Below are 18,880 nucleotides of genomic sequence, written 5' to 3'. Positions count from 1 at the left end.
TAAGCTGCTGTTAGTGATACTTTAATTATGGGTTAAGAGCCATTAGTGTGTAATTTGGTGGGATTTCTCCCCTTTTAATAGTGCGATTTATATTGGAAGAAAGTAAGAATAAATTGCATGTTGTGATCATCTGAAACCTTAAGAGAAGAGTATTCTAAGTTTCTCAAATTTTAAAGCTGTTCCGTTGTTTTAGAACATAATTATCATTTGTTTCATCACAGGCTACATTGAAATTAATTTTCTGGAATTGAAAGGAAAATGCGCACAACAAGAGTTGTTGAGTGAGTCTCTGCTAGGGATGTGCGCGGGGCTGGGGGCCGGGTTTCTTTTGTTTTCTCCCAGTCTAACTACCAGCAGTTTAATGGAGTCCTGGTTTCATTGTTCTTTGTCTAATGACCTCAGAGCCATCAGGAAAACTTAGGAGTGTTGGGTACGATTAAGGTGAAAAGGCCACAGAGCAGATCCATTTTGTGCCAGCCTCTGGTCCCCAGCCCTGCAAAGCTGGGATCACCAGCTCTGGATCCAGGGGTGTGTTCTGAGGTAGAACATCTGCAACTATTTTGCTGTGGAAATTCGTTTTACTTTAGCTTTTTATTTGTAGGAGAGGGTGGAGAGGGAAGAGAGAGAGAGGGAGAGGGAGGGAGAAGGAGGGGGGAGGGGAAAGGGAGGGGGAGATGGGGAGGGGAGAGGAAGGGGGAGGGTAGAGGGCGTGAGTGTGGGAGAGAGACTGGGAGGAGTCTGATTAATGAAATATGCCAGGTGAGCCCCAGAGCTCTCCTGTGAGAGACCTGGCCGGTTTGTATTTCTGCTAATCACAGTTTGTGAAGCCAAGGTGTGATTATACCCTCCTTCCTTCCAGCTCCCCACCCTTGTTTCCCTACCCTCTTCTGGAAGGATTATTTTGCTTGGCTATTTATCTCTTGGAGCGTGCACGTGGCTTTGTTTTGGAAGGCAAGTTTCTCTTCCTTCTTTCCTCCTTCCCTTCCCTGTTGTCTGCCTGGCTTTCTATTCCTAGGGTGCCTCCATTTGTTGCTATGAAGGTTTTTTTTTTTTAACAAGATGCCATAAGGTACAAAACTTCCCCCTCGGCCTGTGAGAAGATTCAAAACCTCTCAATATAGTTTGGTTCTGCTTGATTGTGAGGATGTTGCAAAAAACTGGGTTTTGTCATGAAGAACTTGGATCCCGATTTACCGCTTCTGCATGTGGGCGAATATATGAAACCAGTCTTACAAGGGGTTGTTTCTGGCTGTATCTGTTTTGTCTCTATATATCTCAGCATCTGTTCAGTGACTGTTGATATGTAGTGGTCTCTGTGTATTCATATTGAGCTCACTGGAACTATTCTCTAGTCTTGCTCAGCAACATCAGTTTGCCCTACAAAATAGAGTCCTTCTCCCTCTTATTTTTCAATGAACTCATATATCCGCCCTTCCCCCGCCCCCCAAAAAAACCTTTCAATCATGGACACTTAATTTTAAAAGCAGAGTCTGAAATCATTTTACTTTCTCAATTTATTCTCTCTCTCTCCACCTTCCTGAATGTTACATGTTCTGCTAAGTTCCAAGGAGTTATTTTCATCAGTTTGCTTTGTTATCTTGCCTTTTTTTCTTTTCTGTTTTTTTTTTTTTCCTTAGAATTCTGTAGATTGTTTTAAATTCAGGGTATTGTCTACAGGATATGTTTTAATCCTAACAATGTGCATCACTACTAGTTGAAAGAATGTTTATTTACCCTAAAATGAAATAGAAAATCTATTCTTAGGGGTTCTCTTTAATTTCTTGCTATTTATATGATCTTTCTGAACTCTTAACATTTCACCCATTTGTTTGCAAAGAAGTCTGTAAACATAACAAACTGAAATATATTTAGTAAGTGATCAGAGAAAACTCAGTACTGTTCTTTTGTCACCCCATATCCATCCTCTTAAACATTTGTGGAATGCCTACACTCTGCTAAGGAATGTGTTAGGTCTTGGGGTCGGAGTTTGTCTGTCTGTCTCTCTGTCTCTTTCTCAAAAACACTTTCCTAATGAAATATATAGTATACACATAAAAGTGCATAAAATATATGCATAGTTTATAGTTAAAAAATAAACAGTTTTGGGGCCGGCCCGTGGCTTAGCGGTTAAGTGTGCGCGCTCCGCTGCTGGCGGCTGGGGTTCGGATCTCGCTCCACCTTCGGTGTGCACCGACGCACCGCTTCTCCGGCCATGCTGAGGCCGCGTCCCACATACAGCAACTAGAAGGATGTGCAGCTATGACATACAACTATCTACTGGGGCTTTGGGGGGAAAAATAAATTAATTAATTAAAAAAAATAAACAATTTTGTACTCATCACGAAGTCAAGAAATAGTAAATTGCCTCCTTCAAGTATTCTCTCCCAATCAACATTCCTCCAGCCCCAAGAGGTCATCACAAGGGTGACTTGCTTTTCTTTATACCTTTACCACCTATGTGTGTAATTCTAAACAAATTAGCTTAGTTTTGTCTGGAATTTTTTTTGACCCCTATAGAACTGAAATTATCCTGTAAATCTTCTTTTGTGTCTTGTTTATAAGGTCTTCTAAAATAGTAGACAAATCCCAAGAGGTTGTCTTTTCCATATGAAGCCCGCTTATCTGCGAGTGTGGGGGATTGTCTGTCGGATATATGTGGATATCCCAGCCTTCCTTCTCACTCACCTGCTGCTCCACTGTTTGTTAAATAGAACTGGTGACGCCTTGGTCTGAACTTTTTTTCAGTCGGTATTTTGTTCACAGTCATCACCACCTGTTAAAGCTGGTGGTGTACATCATCCATGCTGTAATGGAAAATCGTGTGTTAGAAAAATTCTGTGTAGTTTTGGAGAGTGCAAAGTGGGGGACATTTCTGGAGATACATAGCTTAATTAGGATCTGAACAGTGACTTAGTTCTGCATTAATAAGCAATTTGCTTAAAGGCTGAGACTTGTTACAAGTCAACTTGGTTGCAGTGCCAGGTTTCTTTGGATGTTAATCCAGGGACTTTTAGATACACAGAAAAAGCTTAAATTGTTGCAGTATTCAAACAATACTCTAGATTGTATAGAGATGCTGTTAGAGAGCAACAAAGATCTGAAACAATAGTCTGCGTTATGCACCATCTAAAATTATGAATGAAAAAGAATGATCCGTATGTGTTGCCCTTGATTTTTATTTTATTTCTATTTTGCATGAAAATAGTTGCCTGTTAATTCTTCTTGGCTAATGATTTGATTTTAATAGAGAGAATTCCAGAATTTAATGGTTTGATGCAGATGCGCTCTGCCAAGCAATTTAGCAAAGTTGTTTACACTACCCCAAATCCAGCTGGACAGAGCCTATGCGCCTTCCCTGATAACAGATGAGGGAGTGATGAGTGCAAATTTCTGGACATTTTCCCCCCTTTGAAAACAAGCACGTCTTCCATTACGTGGCAGCACTATTAAAGTGACAAGGGATTAATTTAAAATTTTATTTTCATGTCAGCAGCTTTTTCCTGTACCCATTTTCTCCCATTCTTACTATGTGTGTCCTTTTAAACTATTGTTTTTCTGATGAGCAACTGATAAACTATTGGCTGACCCTACCAAGAACCCTTGTTTTATTTCCCTGCTGAAAAGCTATGACCTCTTTGCCAAGGCTTAAAATCACCCATGAGAGTGATTTGGGTAGCTTTTTTAAAAGAATATGTAATAGCAGCTATACCAGGCTTTAAGTTCTACTGAGTAGAGGGTAAAAGTGATGGGAGATCACACTAGTCACTCTAGGTATAAAAGAAGTAGAGTGAAGGAGAGTTCCAGAATCAACAGCAGACGTCAAGCACTGCTTTTGGTGTCCAATAATAAATACAACACATTCAAAAATATGTATATAATATAAAGACACACATACATACTGTACTTGGTTCTATGTTTTGTCCAAGAAAGAGAATGAATGGGAGAAGGCCTTCTTATATTAGAGCTGTAAGAATCCTTATATATCATTTAAAGAGAAAAGAGAGGAACCACCACATCTTGGCTTTCCCACCTGCAAACTCTTCTGAATTCCACTCCATCCTTCCTTCCTTTCCTTAAGCTCAGTGAAAGGCTAAATCTTCTATTGGTGCTCACAAGTCCCAACCCTCTGGCCTCAGGGACTCATCAGTGATCTGTTTCTTCCCTGATTTCTCCTCCTCCCTTGGTTTTTCTCTTCATCATGTGCTTGTGCACAAAGTCTCTCCCAACTTTATTTATTTATTTATTTTTGCAGAGGAAGATTGGCCCTGAGCTAACATCCGTTGCCAATCCTCTTTTTGCCTGAGGAAGATTCGTCCTAAGCTAACGTCTGTGCCAGTCCTCCTCTATTTTGTATGTGGGTCACCACCACAGCATGGCTGCCAACAAGTGGTGTAGGTCCACCTCCAGGAACTGAACCTGGGCTGCCGAAGAGGAGTACACTGACCTTAACCACTAGGCCATGGGGCTGGCCCCTCCCAACTTGAAAACAAAAACAAACCCATCCCTAAATCTTGTGTTCCCCTCCAGCTATTAGGCTTTCTTTTCCTTGCCATCCCTGTTATCGGAAGAAGAAGGTCAGTGTGTCACCTCTTCCCTTCTACCCATTCTCTCCTTGGTCTGCCATCATCTGATTTCTGCTCCCACAACTTCACTGAAATTGTTCTGGACAAGGTCACTAATGATATTCTAGTGGCAAGTTCAGTGGACATTTTTTAGTCCTTACCTTAGTTGATCTCTGTGCCATTCGGTGCTAACTCCTTCCAAATTCTTAAAATTCTTACATCCCTTAGCTCAAATACTTAATTGAGTACCCACTCGATTGGGAACGAGGTGCTGGTGAACAACAACAGCAGGGCTTTCTGGAGCTCCTGGTGTGGGTAAGAGAGCATGAAAGAGTGAGGCAGGCTGATAAACATTAAAGACAACCTACAGTTGCAGGCTGAGAACAGGTTGGAAGGGAATAAGGAGAGGACATAGAAATAGGAGAGGACGTGAACCTGTTGCAGTGGTTTAGGGAAGAGATAGTGGTAACCCAAACTGTGGTGATGGTTATGGAGGAGAGCAGTGGCTAGATCTAAGAGATTTTCAGAGAGAAGGCTGGCAGGACCTGGTGCTGGATTGAAGCAGGGGATGAAGGAGAAGACAGAGAAGACACTGAGGGTGCCTTCCAGGTTTCCAACTTGTCCAAGTGGGTGGATGGTGCTGCCCTTTGCAGAGATAGGAAACACAGGAAGAAGACTGGGTTCTGGGGTGAGATCATGAGTTTAGTTTTGGATATGTTGAGTTTGAAGGATCTTTGAGATTTCATAGGAGAGATAAATATTAGATAGTTGGGTGTATGAGTCTAGAGCTCAGAGGAGAGGCTGCTGCTGAGATATTAGTTTGGGAGAGAATAAGTGAAGCTTTGGGGAAGAATGGTCGCCTAGGAACAAAGGATAGAATAAGAAATTGAAGAGAAATTTTTTTGTGTGTGGTGAGGAAGATTGGCCATGAGCTAACATCCATTGCCAATCTTCCTCTTTTTGCTGAGGAAGATTGGCCCTGAGCTAACATCTGTGCCCATCTTCCTCTATTGTGTGTGGGGGACACCACCACAGCATGGCTTGATGAGTGGTGTAGGTCTGCACCCAGGATCTGAACCTGCAAACCTTGGGCCGCCAAAGTGGAATGTGCAAACTTAACCACTTTGCCACCAGGCCGGCCCAGTTGAAGAGAACTTTTGAACAGGAACTTTTCTCTTAGGTCTCCATGAATTTTCTTCTTTATTACTAAAATAAACCCATAACTGACCCCTGCCTCTAATCTTATTCCCTTCTAGACCTTCATCCATAATGGTCCCAGAATGCCATTCCCTTTTTACCTCGAGCCTTATCTCCACCATTCCCTCAACCACACCCTGTAGTCCAGAAATATCAAACTACTTCCTTTGAATGAGCCATTGCCTCTTTCTGAAATCCCATCTGCTCTTTCTCTTGGCTCCTATTAGTCCCTCAAGTGTAGAGGCTTCTTCTGGAAAGTGACCCTCCTCACCCTTGACCTTCTTGGCAGGTTAGGTGTTATGTTTGTATTTTCCTGGCATGCCGTGCATGCTTCTGTCAGAGAATTTTTCTCGCTGTGTTATATACTCATCTGTCTGCCTTACTATAAGCTGTGGGAGGGCTAGGACTTGGTCTTTCTTCTCTTTGTTTTTAGAAGTACCAGACACCACAGTGTCTGCTTGTGGATGTATCTACTCTAGAGTCTCTTTGTTAAAGATAAAGAAACATTGAAATTGTGTGATTAACCCAGAAACACTCAGTTAGTTGGTGACACAGGTGAGTTTGTTAACACTGAGAATGTTATTCTTAGAGGAAGGAAAGATAGCTGGGAAAAGGAGGGAAGAAAGAAAAGAAAACTCAAGTCTCCGATTCTATAGGGAAACGTTTGAAGTGGGCTGGTTGTTGGAAATAACTGCCCTACTCCTCTGGTTTTCTGGTTACTTGACTTTGGGTGGTCTATTAAATGAACTGATCATTTGTGGGGAAACATTAATACCTGGTATTAATGTAGCCAGGTCCTGTTTTATGTGCTGGGAATATAGCCGTTAACAGACAGACAGCAAGATGGCTGACTTTCTGGAGCTGACGTTCTCAGCAGGGGAGACAGACAACAGGTATATAAAGAAGATAATTACAGACTATGAAAAGTGTTATTACTACATTAGTAATAATGTAGTTATTAGTTGATTTACTGTTTAGAATAGTTGTATTTATACTTAAAAGTGACCGCTTTTATTTTCAAACTTCAGAATATAGATTTGAGTGGATTATTTATTTCTTCCATGGTCTTGTGAAGAATTTAAAAGTATATTAAGAGGGGCTGGCCTGGTGGTGTAGTGGTTAAGTTCACGCGCTCCACTTCGGCAGCCCGGGGCTCGTGGGTTTGGATCCCAGATGCGGACCTACACACCGTTCATCAAGCCATGCTGTGGCAGCGTCCCATGTGTAAAATGGAGGAAGATGGGCATAGATGTTAGCTCAGGGCCAATCTTCCTCACCAAAAAATAAATAAATAAAAGTATATTAAGAAAACTTTTATAAAATTTCCTTTGGAATCTCAGAAGTGTGGAATCTTTTACTTGTTTTATTTCTACAGTCAGCGAGGTAGACTGCTTCACTCCATTATACCTGTCTATTATATTGGGAACTAGCATTTATTATAGTATTATCAACCTGGAACAAAAAAAGGTCAAATGGTTCATTTGGGTTCTAATAGGAATAAAATATAATTAGAATAAAAAAAATTCAGTGAATTTTAAAAATGCTCAAGAAATCAATGGATTTGTTGTATGTTCCTCTTAAACGACTCTGGTCAGACCTTAAAAGATATTGCCCTGAATAGGATAGATTCTACAACACCCCAGGGCACCTTTTATCGTGAGCTCTTATTTTGTGAGAATAGAGGATTTGGTGAGAGCTAGACAAGATGTAAACCTTGGGCTTCATATGGATAATGCTGGGGTGTTCTACCTGTTCAATTTTCCTTGTTTTTCCTTTAATTTTATTGAGGCATAGTTAATTATGGTGAAATCTTCAGGGCATGGCTTTGTGAGTTTTTTCCCTATGTTTATACCTTTCGTAACCACCACCCAGATCAAGATATAGAACATTTCCATCACCCCAGAAAGTTCCTTCATTCTTTCTTCCTAGTCAATACACATCCCCCAGGGATAACCACTATTTTGACTTCTATAGTTATGGATTACTTTTGCCTGCTCTTGAGCTTCACATAAATAGAATCATTTTTTTGTGCTCAACGTGTTTTTGAGATTCATTCATGTCATGGGGATCAGTAATTTGTTCTTTTGTATTGCTGTGCTGTAGGCTGTTGTATGAAAATATCACAATTTGCTGATCTATTCTAAGGTTGATGGAAATTTGTGTTGTTTTTGGTTTTTAACTATTATGAATAAAGTTGTCCTAAACATTTTTTTATTGTGGTAAAATGTACATAAAATATATTATTTTAGCCATTTTTAGGTGTACAGTTCAGTGGTATTTAGTATATTCACTTTGTGGTGCAACCTCTGAACAGTTTTATACAAGCCTTTTTGTGGCTATATGCACTCGTTTCTCTTGGATAAATACTTACGAGTGGAATTGCTGGGTCATTGTGTCTGTTAAACTTTTTTAGAAACTGCTCAACTGTTTTCCAAAGTGGTTGTACCATCTTACGCTCCCACCATCAGTCTATAAGGGTTCCAGGAGCTCTGCGTCCTCACCAGTACTTGGTATTGCCAGTTTTAAATTTTAGCCCTGCTTGGAGTTTATGGACAATATTAAGGTGTTTTTCATTGTTAACTTATAATTCGTTACTTATTAGAATACCTATTGTGACACTGCTGATTGGTACTATGTGCAAAAAGCCATATTCTCTACTCGTGATGAGTTGATCGTCTAAGTTAAAGGCTAGAATATGTTTCTTGTCTAATTTTAGGGCAGAGGCAGTGATTTTGGTATTGTCAAAGGAGGGGTTGTTTTTCCAAATGGGTAAAATCCAAGCCGTGGAAATCAGCAGGCAGCCCAATGGAGGGATATGAACAAACACCAACGTGGCACAGAGGACTCTTTTTTTGGGAATACTTTCCTTTAGTAGAGTGTTGCTTTGCTTTATTTCTTACTTGGTAATGATTCACCAACCCCTGGCCTGTTAGAAGAAAGTGCAGAGATTCAGCTCTGTGCGCTCCAGTTGGACTTATCTTCTGATTCATTTGCCGTTCCCTCTCTAGGTTCTTCTGTTACCCCCCTCACCCCCCGTTTGGAATGCCCTTCCTGCTCCTTTCCAGCTGCGGGAATTCTGTATATCCTTCAGAGTGTAGCTCAGCCTCCCTTTATGAAACTTGACCTGAAACTTTTTGTAGGCAGGACTTGTGCTGTAACCTGTTACATCGTCAGTGCCTACCAAGATGCCTTACCCTGGTTCAATGTGAGACAGTGTTTATATCCTCTTCTTTTGGATGTCTGTAAAGTTTATATATAATACTTGTTTGGCAGTTGTATCACCTTGTATTTTGTTATCTCTAATGTAAATAAAGTGTGACATTAAAAGCAAACACATGTAACAGCTTACATATTTAAATAAGTAAGGTGTTCAAGCTTGTCTTCAAAATAGTTACCTTGGAAAATTACACATTTAACCTAACAGTTGATGATTTCGTTCCCAGAACGTTGTTGGTTTTTTAGAAGTTGCCTTCAAGGGCTGGTTACATTCTTTTGAGTATTTTAAATAGTGGCCAGTCATAAAACATATACATATTAGACACCTATAGAGAGCGCTTACTGTTTGCCAGGCCCAGTTCTATGAAAGTGTGCCTATAAAATGACGAGCTAGTTTTTTCTATGTCATTCTAAAACCAGTTCCACAAATGGAGTTTGAAAATATTTTTTTTAATCTTGATTTTTTTGAGGAAAATTGGCCCTGAGCCAATCTTCCGCTTTTTGTTTTTTTCTCCCCAAAGCCCCAGTACATACTTATATATCCTAGTTTCTAGGTCCTTCTATCTCTTCTATGTGGGATGCCGCCCCAGCATGGCCTGAGGGGTGGTGAGTATGTCCATGCCCAGGATCTGAACCGGCAAACCCTGGGCCGCTGAAGTGGAATGCACGAACTTAACCGCTATGCCACTGGGCTGGCCCCCAAAATATTTTCTAATCAGTGACAATTTTCTTTGGAATAAGTAGGTTCAAGTCATTCCAGAATGACTACTTTGAAAATGACAACATTCATTTGCATGTTTACCAAAAAATTAAAAATTCAATTTCACTGTTTTATATATATGTATACACATGCACATATACATAGATACACACATATATACATATACATAGATATATTATTTCATATTTTATATATATATAAAATACATACGTGAAATCATCACATCTCAAATGTGTTGCTTGAGGACAAGGAGTCTGCCATCTTTTGTGTACCCCTCTGCCCGTAGCCCCTCTCATTGTTTGTGACCATGGCAGGCACTAAGTAAATGGGGATGATTTGAGATCACAGAGCCCCTATTTTAGAGGGCTGAGATAATTTGGTTGTTATACTGGGTAGACTGACAATCTCTGTTTTTTTTTTTCTTCTGTTCAGCTTTGCTCACTCGTTTGTCACGCAGAGCAATGGGTGTTTGTGAAGTTCTAGCGATTTGTTCTTCACTTTACTTTATGGAAGATGTGAGTGCTACCTAATTTATCTATAAGAGATTTTCTGTAGAATGAGTCCCCCATTCCTACTGAAGAGTGGGGGATGATTAGAGCTCATAGCTACCACAATGGTATTTAGAGTACCGTTCAGGGAATATTCATGGCACCTTAAAATACTTATTCTTACTGCCTTTAAAGGTTGCGAAATCTCCAGCTGTGCTAGATTTTGTGTGTGTCATAAGAAAAAAAAATTCAAGTTCCTGCCTTTCCCAGGGCTTATCTTTTAAGTAACAAGAGAAGAATGAGAGAAACTCTGGTGACATGAGTAACACTGGGACACCTATACGCCCTTACAGGGACACATGTTGTTTTCATTTTGTGTGTGTTTTTGTATTTTTTTTTTTTCAGTTTGTTTCTTTGGGTTTAGAAGAATTTCCCTTCCATGTTTGATTCATCTTGCCTTGGTTACCATTGCAGCTGTGACAATTGCTTGACTAATTCTTATAATGCCCAGGACTCATTAAGAATCTTGGAATGATAAACAGCCGCCATATTTACTCTCCTCAATGTTGGCTATGTTTCTACTATAGCTTTTTAAAGATGATAGTTGTTTTAAAAAAATCTAGTATTTTTTAATAGCTTTACTGAGCTGTAATTCACATACCATAAAATTCACCCATTTGTAGTCTACAATTCCAACCATGTAACATGTACAACATATACCCATTTAAAGTGTGTATTAACAGAGTTTTGCCAACCATCACACCATGATCGAAGTTTAGAACATTTTCATCACCCTCAAATAAATCTTGTCCCCAATAGCAGTCACTCTCCATTCCCCCCTCCTCCTAGGCCCTGGTAACCAGTAGTCTGCTTCTGTCTCTATAGATCTGCTTATTCTGGACATTTTATATAAATGGAATCATACAATATATGGCCTTTTGTGACTGGCTTCTTTCACTTAGCATAACGAAAGGTTCACTCATATTGTAGCATGTGTCAATACTTCATTCCTTTTTATTGCTGAATGATAGTCCCCTGTATGGATATATCACATTTTATGTATCCAAAAGATAATGTTTTTTAAGAAGCAGTAATAGCTCCTGGATAAAGGTTGGGCTGAGCAATTATACAGTGCCTACAATGCCTTTTTCACTCTTAAGCAGGAGAAAAACATGCCATTTTATTTGCTGATTTGCACTTGAACCCCAGCAAAATGTCATGGTCCCAACTCTGTGGTGTAACCCCTCTGGAGCAATAGCATGGTTTATTTTTAGTATCTGAGTGATAATTTCTGCTCACGGGTAGACTGACAGTCCCTGACTTTGTCTTTGGTTCAGCTTTGCTCACTCATTTATATGTTACACAGAGCAATGGCTGTATGTGAAGTGGGTAGCCTCCTTGCTCTCAAGTAATTTACACTGTACATGTGCTGATTTTGTAATATAAATTCTGTACATACATTTGTGTGTGTGTATATATATATGGCAGTGAAATTGGATTTTTTATTTTAGATCTCTAATTTTACGTGGATATCTATCGATAGATATACAGCTATATTTATAAAATTTATATATAAATTATATATATAAATTTAAAAGATGTATCTATATCTATACCTAGATATATATCTGTATGTATTATATATCTCTATGTAAAAGATATGTCTATATGTATACCTGTATATATCTATATCTAAATAGATATAAAGTCTTTTGGCATTTTCAAACCTGTACTTTCAAAGACTTCAGATCTAAATGTCATTCAACCTAAACCATGATGGATTATAAACTAAGTGTTCTCTACTATTGTTCTCAGTTGCATGGGGTCAGGTAAGATAGACTGCCAAATGTTAGCAGTCCTACTTAGGAGGCGTACTTGTAGGATTTAAAAGAAATGTACTGCCATTGATGAATTATCTGACACCCATGGCAACATCTGCCTATTGTGAGCCATCCCTTCTGTCATGGACTAGCATTTGAAAAACGAGCTGGGACAAAAGAAAAAGCCTCTGGCACTTTTGAATTTTTGGAGAGAGAAACCTTTAGGAGTTAGCAAATGTGATTCTTTCTAATTATTTTATTATTTTATTTCTTAATTATTTTTACTTTATTTCTTATTTTATAAATATTCTCAGAATGAAATGAGATGTTTTAAAAGATGGATCCACTAGAAAGAATTTTGATGTCCCCCTCTTCCAGCACCAGTTAATGCCGGGCCGTTCTTAACTCCATCCTCTATTCACCTCTGTGGCATCTCGGAGAGTGATCACGGGGGCTTTGTGGCTGGCCTCAGTGTAATCAGGAGGTGCTCGCTGGGAGATTGCTGACAGTTTCCTGCTGAGCCAGTTGAGACTCATTTCTGCAGTCAAAGTGGAAGTTTCTCTTTGCTTCTTTCCCTGTCCCTCTCATGTTTCTTGACTTTGAGAAATTTACAGATTGGTAGTCATGGACTCTATCTGCAAGGCTTTAATTGACTGTCTTGTGGGCCAAATTCAAAGCTTTTGGGGGAATGAGTTGTTTTGTTATGCAAAAGACATAGAGGAAGTATATGGCAGTATACACATTATAGGGAATATATGGCAGCAGATGGTACACCCATTTTCCATGTGGGGAAACAGGCACCAGCGAGGGTGACCCAACTAAGGTTCTGGATGCTTGAACATTAAGATACTCAGTCATCAGTTCTCCCTTCCAGCTCATCACTGCCAAAACACTCCTCAGGCAGTTGGAAATGTTTGATTGATCATAGTATTAGTTGATCATAGTATTGATCAGCTGCGAAAGTGAAAGAGAGACAAGAGAAGATATACGCTAGTATGCATGGAACCTCTTGGACACCATGCTAAAATGACAGATTTTTAGGGTCCCTGGATAACTTTTTCATTAGAACTGGGGTCAGGCTCAAGAATATGCATTTTAAATAATCATCTCAGGTGATTCTGATACAGGTGGTCCAGGGACAACGCTTTGAAAACCATCGTACTAAGTGGTAAATAGGAGCGGCTGAATGAGAAACAAGGAAAATTTCCACAGATTGATGAAAATGAACTGAGAACCACTTTTGCTTTAAATAGGAGCTTGTTAGATCACAATGAAACTTAACCTAAAGTTAATTTATTCCCAAATTTTCGGGAATACATTTGTCACATGAAGTCAGTTTCACCTAGATAGTCATGGAAGTATTTAGCATCAGCAATTTACAGAGAATCCTGAGATAAAGAATAATATAATTTCTCATTAGTATACAACACCTATTTTTTTTTTCGGATTTCCTTAGGTTTTTTTTGTGTGTGAACTTTTAGTTGTACATTATTGTTTGTCAGTCAGCATATAAATGCATCCCTTCACCCCTTGTGCCTACCCCCAACCCCCTTGCCCCTGGTACCCACCAAACAGTTCTCTCTGTCCGTGTGTTAGTTTATCTTCTGCTTAAGAGTGAAATCATGTGGTGTTTGTCTTGCTCTTTCTGGCTTATTTCGCTTAACATAATACCCTCCAGGTCCATCCATGTTGTTGCAAATGGGACGATTTTGTCTTTTTTAATGGCTGAGTAGTATTCCATTGTATATATATACACCACATCTTCTTTATCCATTCATCAGTCAAGGGACGCTTGGGTTGCTTCCATGTCTTGGCTATAGTGAATAATGCTGCAATGAACCTAGGGGTGCATGAGCCTCTTTGAATTGTTGATTTCAGATTCAAACAACTATTTTTAACTCTTTGCTAAAATAAGTTCCTTTACTGCTTCTACTTCATAGATCCTTCTTCTATTCCTTCCAGCAAGTCTACAGTGCCTTGACATCATCCCAGTAGATGATGTGCTATCTTAGAGAGGTAACTTGATTATGTGTGGGTTAACGTGGAAGCTAAGATTTGGGTACGTACGAGGTTATGTCACTTTCTCCATCTGGGATTATCACCTCTCTGCTTTCAGCCAGTTTTGGGATCCGTAATAGGTCTAATGTGAGAATCTTCAATGAACGTCCATCCACCTTTGGCAAGAAAGGTTGAAACGTTAGCCGTTTAAGATATTTGCTGAAATACCAAGTGCTTAAGTAAATGGGTCATCCCAAGCCTGCACGTGAGTGTAAGAGAGAAGATGCAAGAGTCTTTCAGGCCTCAGTTCTCACTGCAACGGATGGAAACCTCTCAGTTACATGAGCTCACATCTGCCTCTCTGTCTTGACTGGGTTTGTGCCATAATGTGCTGTGGAATTACTGATTCTGTAATCCCTAGAAAGCATGATTGAAGTGAGACTGACAAAGAGCTAGACCCTAAAGGTTAGTGGCGCAGAGAAAGTAAAGAGCCTGGAGAACTAATAGTGAAATATAAGTGTCAGTGGTTGAAACCACTCATCCATTTAATTTGCTAGAAGTTAATATAGTCTAGTAGACCCCAAATTAAAATGATTCAGTTTTGCTTTATTTCTTCATTAGTCTAATTCCTGTTGACCTTGTGTCAAGGCTAAAACAATTTAAGAGCATTCTAGCATGGGAACAGTTGTAACAATCATTGTCAGCATGGTTTTAAAGAAAATAGGTTGGCAAAACACATGTAGGTTCTGCAATCTATTAATAGTGTGACATTGTATTTCTTTATTTTGTAAAACCACTAAAATAAGGCTTTTGCAATCTATTAATAGTGTGACATTGTATTTCTTTATTTTGTAAAACCACTAAAATAAGGCTTTGGGAAGATGGATTGAATTTCTGAAATGCCAGAATGTCTATGGTGAACATCACTGTTATTTATTATCTTGGAGTTGGCTGCCTGGGTATATGTGGTGGGTATTTAGCAATGGCTAGGGCCTCATCATTCAACAAAGGCTGGCCAGTCAAGAAACAGGATGGGAAGATAATGGCTTTTAGAAGAGCATTTGTAATAAAATTCACATGCCTTGTTAAAGAGGTAAGAATAAGGATCAGATTTTGTGTAATGGTCTTTTGTTCCTAAGCCTGAAGGCCATAGATAACCGCAATAATAGATTTGAATGAAAACCCACAGAATGGGGGGACATTTTTACAGATCATATATCTGATAAGGGACTTGTACCCAAAATATATAAAGAACCCTTACACCTCAACAATACAAAAACAGATAACCCATTTAAAAGCTGGGTAAAGAGAGCCAGCCCCAGTGGCCTAGTGGTTAAGTTCAGCACGCTCTGCTTTGGCAGCCTGGGTTCAGTTCCCGGGTGTGGACCTGAACACTGCTCTGTTAGTGGCCATGCTGTGCTGGTGGCCCACATACTAAAACATAGAGGAAGATTGGCAAGGATGTTAGCTCAGGGTGAATCTTCCTTGGCAAAAAAAAAAAAAAAAAAAAAAATGGGTAAAGAGTAAAGAATTTGAATAGCCATTTCTCCAAAGAAGATATACAAATAATAAGCACATGAAAAGATGCTCAACATCATTAGTCATTAGGAAAATGCACATTAAAACTACAGGGAGATACAACCTCATACCCACTAAAATAAAAAAGACAATAACAAGTGTTGTTGAGGGTGTAGAGAAATTGGAACCCTCATACATTGCTGGTGGGATTATAAAATGGTGCAGCCACTTTGGAAAATAGTTTGGCAGTTCCTCAAAAGATTAAACATAGAGTTACCATTTGACCCAGCAATTCTATTCCTAGGTATATACCCAAGGGAATTGAAAACATAGCCTCATAAAAATGTGTCCACAAACAATCCATAGCAGCATTATTCATAATAGCCAAAAAGTAGAATCAATCCAAATGTGCATCACCTGAAAAATAGTTAAATAAAATGTGGTATATCCTGTACAATAGAATATTATTTGGCAATAAAAAGGAATATAGTACTGACATATATTATAACATAGATGAACCTTGAAAACATTATGCTAAGTGAAAGAAGTCCGACACAACAGACTACACATATGATTCCATTTATATGAAATATCCAGAATTGGCAAATCTATGGAGACAGAAAGTAGCTTAATGGTTGCCAGGAGCTAGAGAGGGGGGACCATGTGGGGAGTGACTGCTAAGGGATATGAATTTCTTTTTGGGAAGATGAAATATTCTAAAATTAGATTGTGGTGATTGTTGCACAACCCTATGAATATGCTAAAACATTGGATTGGACACTAAATGGGTGTATTTTATGGCATATGAATTATCTCTCAAAAAAGCTATTGTAACATTTAGAGATTTGAAGTAGAGAATATTGTTACTGTTAGTCCATTCATTTGATTCTTTGTGTGTGTTCCATGTGTGTGCATTTGCTTACATGAAAATATTTTGAAAAGTATTATTAGCTTGATTATGAACCTTACTAATGGCACCTGTAGGTTATTCAGTGAATGTCTGAGTGTCAGGCTTTGTGTCTGGTGCCAGCGGGACCTGTACTGCTGAACATGATACAGCTTTTCTCAAGGAGCCAACAGTCCAGTATTGTGTTTTCTTTAAAATTAGTACTAGTGGCCGGCCCCGTGGCCTAACAGCTAAGTGTGCGTGCTCCGCTGCTGGCGGCCCGGGTTTGGATCCCGGGCGTGCACCGACGCACCACTTCTCCAGCCATGCTGAGGCCGCGTCCCACATACAGCAACTAGAGGGATGTGCAACTATGACATACAACTATCTACTGGGGCTTTGGGGGAAAATAAATAAATAAATAAAAATTATTAAAAAAAAAATAAAATTAGTACTAGCTATTTTATAAGAAACAAATTGGCACTATGCATGTTGTACATTAAGATATAAATCTTTACAGAGAATAAATTGTGCTTGTGGAGGGTGGAGTGTTTGGGGCCTCGGGGTGAGGAGAGGAGGGGATGGAATTCTAGGTGAAGGCAATCAACAAGGGCAGACGCACAGATGGCTACGCATACGTGTAGGTATGTTGCTTTCCAGCCTGAATGTTGTCATTGGCTCCCCAGAGCCTGCAAAAGAAAGTCCAAACCCTTTCTTTAGCATGGCCCAGTAGAAGAGGCTCCTCCAGAATTTCCATACAGGAGAGCTGTTGTGGTGGCAGTCTGATTGGAAGTGGGTGGAGGGAGGGCTTGTCTGGAGCTTGTCTGCATAGCAAGCTAAGTTTTACATATAATGAGTATTGATTTGAGGGGGCCTTGGAGGTGCTAAAGCCTTTGGATGGCTAAAGCCCAGCCTGTCCCCCAACACTGCTGTTAACAGGGTCTTTTATCTGCCCTTGTCTCTTACTGCTCTTCTACCTTTGCCCTGTATACGCCAGTGACTTGGCGGTACCACGCTGTTTCCCACCCCTCTGCACCCACTGCTCTTGTGGCCTGCAGGATTTTGTTCACTGGCAAACTCCTGTTTATCCTTCAAGACCCAGCTGGAGCACAATCGGCTACATTAAGCCTCTCTGAAAGGCATGTGACCTTGTGCTAAGTGCTAAGCCACTTTTTGCCTCCATTTTCTCCTCTGTAAAATGAGACTAATAATAGTACCTACTTCATAGGTAATTAGGAAGATCAAATGAATTCATGTATCTAAATTCATGTTTGGAACACTTCCCAGCACCAAGTAAATGCTCTTAAGTGTTACCTATCATCCTGATTTTTTTTTTTTAATGAGGAAAATTAGCCCTGAGCTAACATCTGTTACCAATCCTCCTCCTTTTGCTGAGGAAGATTGGCCCTGGGCTAACATCTGTGCCCATCTTCCTCTACTTTATGTGGGACACGCCACAGCATGGCTTGATAAGCATTGCGTTGGTCTGAGCCCAGGATCTGAACCCGTGAACTCTGGGCTGCCAAAGCAGAGTGCGCGAACTTAACTGCTACGCCACTGGGCAGGCCTCTCATCCTGATTTTTAATTTCAGGCAGAGTGGGTAGCTCCCTCCTCTTTGCTTCCTCTGCACTTGCATGCACTTCCATTACTAACAATAAATGACAGGGGGAAAACCCTCCCATAAATTCCCTGAAGTCTCCAGTTTGTCCAGAACTATATAGGTAAGGTTGCTCATGTGTTAAAGGGGGTGGGGTGGTGAGTGCACATTTACCCCTTTCTGTAGTCATTCCAGCGAGTCTGTCTTAGGAGGGAGGTTAGATTGAATGACTTAAGAGCCCCTTATACTGTCAAATCTTTACTGCCTAAAGAAGCTTCTGTTTGCCAAGGTACTGTGTATGGGTGGGAGGGGTGGGTACAGGGCATAGTCGGGGTGCAACAAGGGGACTGCTGTGGAATCCTAGTGGGTTTGATTTTCTCCTCCCCTCCTCCCTAGCCGCCTCGTAGCTCTAGACCAACTCGACTCCCACCCAAAAGCCTTAAGCACGCCTGGGGGTCCTTCTGCATCAACACACTAAGTATCCTGCATTAAACTGCTAGGGAAATGAGACTTATTGCTACATCCAAGATCTCAAAATTATGATTTATTTCATTATACACCTAAAGGCTTAAGGAAAAACCCTGTTTAAATATAATTGTTCACCGTTTCAGAGATGCCAACTTCTTCAGCAGTCCTTGAACCTCATTGAATTTTATTATTTTCATTTGTGCAAGTGCAGAAATGACGTACGCCACTTTATATCGTGGGGTTCCCTCCTCCTCTTTACATCCCAGAGGAAAACATTTGCATTTGCGTTTGTCCTTGCATTTCTGTTTTGTGTAAGGAGCGTACACATAAAGGACTCTGGGAATGTAGCCTTGTCCATTGCACTGCTCTCTGCACCTCTGAGGAGGGGACTCTTGCGGATAGCTCACT

At 40.1% G+C, this 18,880-nt stretch overlaps 1 protein-coding gene across 13 annotated transcripts in view; it reads left to right on the top strand.

The window, feature by feature from the left end:
• Positions 1–18,880, top strand: part of VGLL4 (vestigial like family member 4) — a 163,496-nt gene that overhangs the window by 83,998 nt on the left and 60,618 nt on the right. The gene's annotated exons all lie outside the window — the stretch shown is intronic.

The sequence above is a fragment of the Diceros bicornis genome, chromosome 2, assembly GCF_020826845.1.
Source record: "Diceros bicornis minor isolate mBicDic1 chromosome 2, mDicBic1.mat.cur, whole genome shotgun sequence".
NCBI lineage: Eukaryota > Metazoa > Chordata > Mammalia > Perissodactyla > Rhinocerotidae > Diceros > Diceros bicornis.
Note: the sequence above shows the minus strand (reverse complement) of the source record. Positions and strands in the feature narration are given on the sequence as shown.